The 8,839-nt window shown below is 48.7% G+C and overlaps 1 pseudogene; it reads right to left on the bottom strand.

Moving 5' to 3' along the window:
- Positions 1–2,003: 2,003 nt before the first annotated feature.
- Positions 2,004–2,921, bottom strand: LOC119292380 (annotated as a pseudogene).
- Between the last annotated feature and the right edge of the window lie 5,918 nt (positions 2,922–8,839).

Below are 8,839 nucleotides of genomic sequence, written 5' to 3'. Positions count from 1 at the left end.
TCGTGTCCTCAAGACGCTGCTTGAGAACATCCACGGATTCCTCCACCAGCCTTTGGCGCTCGTTGCGGAGCATGTCATTCTCGTCCATAAGTTTCTTGACGATGACGTTGGTCCTCTTCAACAAGGCACTGGTCTCCTCCCGCTGGTCTGCACTTCGGACGATCTTCTCCCTCAACAGGTCGCGCTCGGCCCGGAGCCTCTCATTGCCCTCCCTTAGTTGCCGGATGACGCCGGTAGCCTGTTCAAACGAGGCTTTCACGTCGTCCTGCAACCTCGCCAAGCCGGAGATCTGATCCATCTGGCTATGGACGATCACATGCATGCGCCTGTAACAGTCGTCGCCTGCCCGCGAGAAATTTTCCCAAGCTGCCGCGGCGCGGCGGGACATCTCTGCTGCATTCATGGTGCGGCAGGATATCTCTGCTACTTCCGTGGCGCGGGCGGACCAGTCTGCTGCATCGACAGTGCTGGGGGACCTCCGTGCTGTTTTAGCGGCGCGGCGGGACCTCTGTGCTGCTACTTCCGCGCGGCGGGACATGTCGGCTGCTCTCGCAGCGAGGCGGGACATCTCTCGTTCTTCCGCTTCCATGCTTGCCTCTCCCTGGTGGCAATCTCTCGACCCAGAACTCACGCTGGCCATGGCAGATGCAAGGGAAGGATGCTGAATGACTTGTTTGTTTTTGTGGATGAGGAGTTGAGGAGGAATGTGCAGTCATCTTGGCATACTAGTATTTATAACCGAGTACTAATACACTCCTAAGTGGGAAACTATTTAGGTTGTGATCGGTGTGAACAGGTTTGGAATTCAATATACTAGCGTGGTACTAATACACTCCTAAGTGGGAAACCGTTTAGGTTGTGATCGGTGTGAACAGGTTTGCAATTCAATATAGCATGGAGTAATTTGGAATATGACGAGACACAAGCTCAAAATTTATTGACGGTTCTAGTTTCGAAGCGCGACACTATTCCCGGATGGAGTACTTCTTTTTCTACTCCCTCCTTTCCGGTTTTATAGGGCTTATCTCAAAATTTTAATTTTTCCATTTTATAAGGCTCAATTTGGTTGTTCCCCAACACATGTTCAGATTCCAAGGTGCATTAAATCATTGCATGCAAGTATGAAGAGAAAATTGACCAATGCATGTACTTTATGCATGCATGCATTGCAATTAATGCATTGATAAACATAAGTTTTTGAGAAAAACAAAGGCATTAATTAGGTGCTTTTGCAAACTACAAAAAATATTCCACCACTCACCATAAACCGGAAAGGAGGGAGTATTGCTGTGTACGTGCAATAGCTGGCACCGTCGTATACATATCTTACGGTTAATGGGGCGTTTGACAGGAATAGCCGCGTGGCGAACTCTAGGCTAGTCCTTTTTTCAGACGCATTAAACCTATCTCTCGGGACTTCTCGCACGCACCATCCCGCCACCCACAAAAACTTGTACTCTGAGTTTAGTAGTACGTTATACAGGAAGAGAAGAGGTGCACGCATGCACTCGTCCTCTCACACACGCGTCTGTTTTTTCTCGAAAAGGAGGATGATGACCCCCGGCCTCTGCATCTGGGAGTCACACACGCATCTGTAGCTACGAATTGTAGTGTTCTCAACCATCCGATTGGCTCTATCATGGATGTACCTATATACTAAAACATGTCTAGATACATCTATATTTTGACAAATGGAAGGCATGTATTGTGGAACAGAGGGAGTGCTTGTCATCAAAATGGATAAAAAGGGACGTATCTAGAACTAAAATACGTCTACATATCTCTCCTTTTATCCATTTTGATGACAAGTAGTACTTCTTACCCAAAGGAACTTTATATCCAACCGACACAAAATATCCGTTCGACTATTGGAAATTACTGATCTGATGTCGAAGTAATTGCTGCAGCGCCACCTAAGTCCACCATTTCTTAAGCTAAAGTAGACCAAGGTAATCCCTATATTAGCATATTACTAAGATAAACAGAAGGCACTGTCGAAACATTTAGGACGTGATCTTGTCAATCTGAATGTGGAGGGACACAAGCTTAGCCCCGGCCAGCAGCTTGGGCGGAACTATCAAGAAGGTCAGCTCCTGCACGTCGACATCGCCGGGATCCTTGCTGCTTGTCACCTCCATTTCCACCTTGACGGCGTCGGTGGTGCCTTTGGGCTCCCCTGATGGGCCGTTCGCCCACAGCTTGGCAAAGTAGTGCGGCAGTGGGCACGCCCCCGCTCTGATGCAGACGACCAACACGGTGATAGGCGCGCCCATGTCGAGCACGCCGCCGACCAAGAAAAACGCGCGGCGGTCCTCCTCCGCGAACAGCAAGAGTCGTGGCTCCGACAGTGGCACTTGTAGCTGGAGCCCTTGCCGTACTGGATCCTGTGCACGGGCATGGGATGCGCGGTGCTGATGTGGTGGTAGAGCGCCGGCGGCGGGCCTTCGTAGCCGCAGACGGGCACGGGGCATTTGCAGGGCGCGAGCGGACACACGCTCTGGTGATCGGCGAGCTTGTGGTAAGTTACGTAGAGCCCACAGCCTTCATGCAGGCACTCCACCCTCACCGACAAAAGGACGGAGTCCACCGCCGTGTTCTGCACGTCGAAGCCACCGCCGCGCTCGCACTTCTGGCACTGCCGCTGGTTCCCGGGGCGCTCGACGCGGCAGTCCGCGCAGGCCAGGTGCCCTCCCTTGCACTGCAGGAATCAATCCAACAGCACATCAATCAAGAAACCTGCACCTTGCGCAATCAGCCGAACGGACGAGGTGTATTCGAACCTCATACACTGGAGGCGTCAAGGGGCGGAGGCACAAGGGGCAGTGGAGCACGATGAGGTCCATTGAGACCTTAGAGAGCTCCATCGTCGGGTCCTGTTCCTGTTCGGTCTGCATGATCTCGCCCTCCTCGTGCACAACCATCTCTCGACTTGGGCTGGGGTATTACAAAGCTTACCGTCACATATGTTATACTCCCTACAAAGACTTATAATTTAGGAACGGAGGGAGTACTACTTCAAGGTGCATTAAATCAACACATGCAAGTACTATCAAAAGAAGAGTCACGGCATGCATGCATGTGTTGTAATTAATGCATCGGTAAATGCAAATTATTGAAATATATCAAGTCCAGTGCTTTGATGTGTCGCGTCAACTCGTACATCAACGAGAAGTTTGATTATCCTCTCCCTCGCGGACTTAACTGCACCTGCCTTTGGCTGTATGACAGGTTGGCCACACACCTGTCGGGCCCACCTATCATACACGCAAAGACAGGAGCGTCCCTCCCTCGCCCATGAGCGTGGTGGCTGGCAAGACTGGGAGAAGCTTTCGCTACACGCTCTCCCTCCCGCACGCGGTGGACATGCAACAGTTCAATCGGTGTCAGATGGCCAGAAGCATACTGTAGTACTCCTCCAGTGCAGTAGTACACCATCATTGTTTGACTTCCTGAAGAGGCGAAGAGCCAAGCACAGCCCGGACGCTCGTGTGGCAGTTTCATGTGTAGAGTAGTCTAGATAGCATGTACCGTGCCTGTAAGCTTAAAATTGTTGGGGTCAGCTCCATGCTATGTGGCCGTCTTGAAGTTTTTTTTAAAATTAAAATAGTCTTCTGGCCCTACCTGTCACCCTGGTGATTGTAGTTTGCACGCTCATCTGGTCAAGACAGGAATATATATTTTAATTTGTTTTTTAAAGGGGGGAATCCCCGGCCTCTGCATCAGAACGATGCATACGACCACATATATTTTAATTTGTGGTGGGTAAATGTTAGAGGTTGCAGCAAATATATTGTACACTGCGGGTCTTTCAGCCAAGTTTAGAGGCAAGCATGTGGGGCCAGTGCTATGATGTGTCGCGTCAACTCGTAGAACGAGGAGAAGCTTGATTTTACTACACGCCTTCTCCCTCGTCCATGCACACGGTTGCTCGCAAACGAGGACATGCTTTTGCTTAGTAGTAGTACTTCTACAACAAGCTATCCGTCCCGCTCGCAGTGGACGGACATGCAACAATGGATTCGACACTGTAGAAGCAGTAGTAGTAACATTATTGTTCGTCTTCTCGAAGAGGCGAAGAGGCAAGCGCAAACCGAACGTTGCAGTTGCGAACATTGGAGCACGCATATAGCCAGGCTCTTGGATGAGACAAAATTGGTATGTGAGCCCACTATTGTACTAGTACGTACAACTACTTGCTAGTATAGCCCTGTAAACCAGAAAGGAGTATTTGCCCTTCTAGAGATTTCAACAAGTGACTAGACTACACCGAGACAGAGTACATATGGAGCAAAATGAGTGAATCTGCACCGTAAATAAGTACATACTAGTTCTATCGTTTTCCTCTCCGAGGTGCACAATATTGAGTATAATGACTAGTCTCTTTTTGACACGCATTTACGTTTTTTTGACATAGTACAGAGGCAAGCGCTCATATACACGCGCGTACACTCACCCCTACGAACGCACACACGCACGACACTATCATCTTGAAATTTATGAAGTCACCATAGGCACCTCGTCATCGACGGGTCCATAGGTGCTTGAATGCCAAGGAGGAAGAGGGTAGTGGTTCCCGAGACGTTGAACGGTGAATGATGCATCCCCAATTACATGCAGAGGGAATTAATTGGAGATGCAGACTAGAGCCAGCATGATGTGAATGCAACAGAGTTTGGACTCTCATATAATAAAGGCACCCCACCACTCCAATCCATCTACTCCCAAGTCTCTGTGCAACACTGCTCACTCCAATCCAAGACCAAGTGACCAGAAGCCACAAGCACCTATGGAGGCGATGGACGCGAGCGGCAGTCGGCTGTGCCAAATCATCCAAGGCGCCGGCCTGCGGCCCCGCACCGCGCAGTGTTTCCAGATGGTGCTGGCGACCACATGCATCGTAGCCCTCGCCGACGCCGGCTTCGCCTCTCGCATGGACGACATGATGGTCAACTCCATCCGCAAGTTCACTGCCGTCAAGAAGCGCGCGGACGACCTTGCCGTACTGCTCCAGCCCGCGCGCCCAGGCTCCTCATTGCCTGCCACCCTCATCGTCCTACATGGTGACGAACTCTTTCAAGCCCTAGTGGCCCTGCAGGTGCCGGAGGTCGTGACGAAGAATGTGCACCTCGAGGCCACGCTCGCCGCGCAGCGCCTCGCCATGCAAGAAACCGTCGACCTACACATCCACGTCTACGAGGAAATCGTCTACATAGGCCACTACAAGGAAAGCGAGGACAGAAAGACGTTGGCCTTCTTCCAGCGGTTGGAATCTTTGTACACCATTGTTCAGAAGCACGTCGACCTGGCCACGAAAGCCGCTGCTACTTTGGAGCCGTTCGGTGGGCCGGCGCCCTGAGTCGAGGAGCTGGACGTCGTTGATGGATGCATCTCTTCTTCTTGCCTCCTGTAACCAGCACTGCATCGCCTCGTGGCCTTAATGTTTTATTAGTATAGTACTCCCTCCATTCCCAAATATAAGTCTTTCTAAAGATTCCAGCAAGTGACTACTACATATGGAGCAAAATGAGTGAACCTACACTCTAAACTATGTCTTCATACATCTGTATGCTGTATTCCATTTGAAGTAGTATCTAAAAAGGCTCCCTCCATCCAGAAATACTTTTCATCAAAATGAATAAAAGAGGATGTGTCTAGATGTATTTTAGTTCTAGATACATCCATTTTTATCCATTTTAATGACAAGTATTTTCGGACAGAGGGAGTATTTATGAACGGAGGGAGTATATGGAATTTTTTATTCCAGTCGTAACGTTTTCACTGTGAGGTGGGGCCGCAGTTGAGCAAACCCACCCCACCCACCGGGCGTCGGCCGAGTTTATAGTTAGAAGAGAGAAACGAGGGAGGAGAGCTAGCTGTAGCACGGACGCTGTTGTCAGATGGGACTCGTGTTTATAGAATAGGAGTACTGAGCACTCGTGCTTCTTTTTTTTGAGGGAAAAATTAGTCATATGTCTAGTACCACTAGTTGGGTGCGTGCGACCTATAGCTGTCATCACATTAGGTCTACTTTTTGAACCGCGGCTATGCTTCACAGTACATATTTTTTCACGCATTTATCCTCCTATATGTACTCCTAGGCTATTTCCATGTGCTCCCATTCGCCGACATGTGGGACATAGAGCATCTGGGTCGTAGTGCATGCACGACTCGGAGCATATGCCGAGGAAGTTTACATTTTAGACCTCACAAATTACATGCGAACCCCCCGCAGAAGAATAAATAAATCAATGAATTACTACATGAAACCAGATTATTTTCGTGGAAACCGGAGCACGTTCATTAAATTTTGGACATAACACGTTTATAAAAAATGACCGGACCTAAACCAGTCTAAGGGCCTCTTTGATTTTTCCCGAAAAAGGGCCTCTTTGATTCACATGATACTGAAAACATAGGAATGGGGAAAGTATGATGGAGATGAACCGAGACGAGGAGAACTCTAACTCAGTTAGAGGTTAGAGTTAGATTCTAACCCTAAACTAACTCTAAACCAAAGAGGTGTATGGATGGCAGGGTTAGATTGACAATAAATGCTCTATCTCAATCATTTGACTACTTTGGACCCTATTTTTAGTCAGACTAAAATAAGTCCTTTGGATCCAAGCACCCTCTTGGTGTGGTCGGCTCTTCTGTGGCCTCCTTCCGCTCACAATTGACATAAACGAACCATCTATACAAATCAAGCATGCAAAACATGATAATTTTTACTTTGTCCATACAAATGAGATATCCCACTTAAACATACAAGTCGTCAATCAAGCTTCACAAAATAAAAAAACACTTCATGAAACAAAGAATGAGCTAACTCATCACGGAAGTTGTTCACGTTAGGGAGGGAGCCCGGAGCCCCTCACACACCGAGGGAGGAGCTTGCCATCGTTGCTCTGGAGGAAGGCTCTGTAGAGCCCAAGCCCCGGGAACCCCTCCGACGCCGGCCCTTGCGAGTTGAGGTCGACACCGGCATGGGTAGCAGGGCCGCTTGCCGCCGATTGGGAACTTAATCTTTGGGCCTCTAGAAATAATGCAAGCCTGTAACTAAAATACCTAGAAAGGTGAACTGAATCTTTGGGCCTCTAGAAATAAAGCAAGCCTGAAACTGAAATACCTAGAAAGGTGAACTGAATCTTTGGGCCTCTATAAATAACGCAAGCCTGAAACTTAAATACCTAGAAAGGTGAACTGAATCTTTGGGCCTCTAGAAATAATGCAAGCCTGAAACTGAAATACCTAGAAAGGTGAACTGAATCTTTGGGCCTCTAGAAATAATGCAAGCCTGAAACAGAAATACATAGAAAGGTGAACTGAATCTTTGGGCCTCTAGAAATAATGCAAGCCTGAAACTCAAATACCTAGAAAGGTGAACTGAATCTTTGGGCCTCTAGAAACAATGCAAGCCTGAAATTGAAATACCAAGAAAGTTGAACTGAATCTTTGGGCCTCTACAAATAATGCAAGCCTGAAATTGAAATACCTAGAAAGGTGACCTGAATCTTTGGGCCTCTAGAAAGATTTATTACCTCCTCAAGCAGCATCAAACAATTCCATGCGTGCACCACAAATCTATAGCAAGTTTGATCAGGATCTACTTTTCCAAATCAGAATTAGCGCTAGAGCAAGCAAGATCAATGATATGGCCGTGAGACAGAGAAGAAACGAACAAACTCACCCCTCTCGCGACCTCCCTGGTAGATGCGTCGCCGCCGCGCACGACAGAGGGAGAAAAACGACTGGTGAAGGGGTAGCGGGGCGACCTTCGAAGGTCAGAGGGAGAGGGCGGCCGGAGTAGGGTGGCGGAGGCCGGAAGGAGAGGGCGACCAAAGGAGAGAGAGGGCGAGCAACGCTTGGGCGGGCGGCCCTATGGGGAACAGAGATGAGTCGTGCGAGAGGGGGGGAGCGATCTGGTGCGGGCAGGTGAGATTTTTTAGTTCTCTTTTAGTGGGCCCAGGATAACTAACCCAATTAGAACCTCTCCACCGGGCTAGTTTTTTTAGCTGGGTTAGAGCAAACTAGCTCAAACTAACCCCTCTTGTTTCGATAATTTGAGGCTATTTCAACCCAAACTAGCTCTAACTCAGGGATCCAAACAAAGAGGAGTGTTATTGTACATGCTACAGTGTGGACCGTAGCACATTGTTTTTTATGGCCATATCACCATTTCTACTGCTAGTTCACTGGGCTACCATGGTTCGCACGGCTGGTTCACTGGGCTGCCGTGGTTCACACTCCTCCGACCTGAGTAGTACTCCCTCCATTCCTAAATATAAGTCTTTGTAGATATTTCACTGTGGACCACATACAGATGTATATAGATGCATTTTATGTGTAGATTCACTCATTTTTCTGTCCATAGTGAAATCTCTCCAAAGACTTATATTTAGGAACGGAGGGAGTAGTATAGTACTAGTATATACCGCATCATTCTTTGCTCCTTCTTACTACTCCGACATGTGGGAGAGCCAGCATCCGGGTCGACGTGTCATGCACCAGATTAGAGCGCGGAACGGAAGGGGGGTGAGGGAGTCCTGGATTAGGGGGTGTCCGGATGGCCGGACTATAGCCTTTGGCCGGACTCCTGGACTATGAAGATACAAGATTGAAGACTTCGTCCCGTGTCCGGATGGGACTTTCCTTGGCGTGGAAGGCAAGCTTGGGGATACGGATATGTAGATCTCCTACCATTGTAACCGACTCTGTGTAACCCTAACCCTCTTCGGTGCCTATATAAACTGGAGGGTTTTAGTCCGTAGGACGAAGAACAATCATACCATAGGCTAGCTTCTAGGGTTTAGCCTCTTTGATCTCGTGGTAGATCTACTCT

The sequence above is a fragment of the Triticum dicoccoides genome, chromosome 4B (assembly GCF_002162155.2).
Source record: "Triticum dicoccoides isolate Atlit2015 ecotype Zavitan chromosome 4B, WEW_v2.0, whole genome shotgun sequence".
NCBI lineage: Eukaryota > Viridiplantae > Streptophyta > Magnoliopsida > Poales > Poaceae > Triticum > Triticum dicoccoides.
This window is presented reverse-complemented; position numbering and strand designations above follow the sequence as displayed.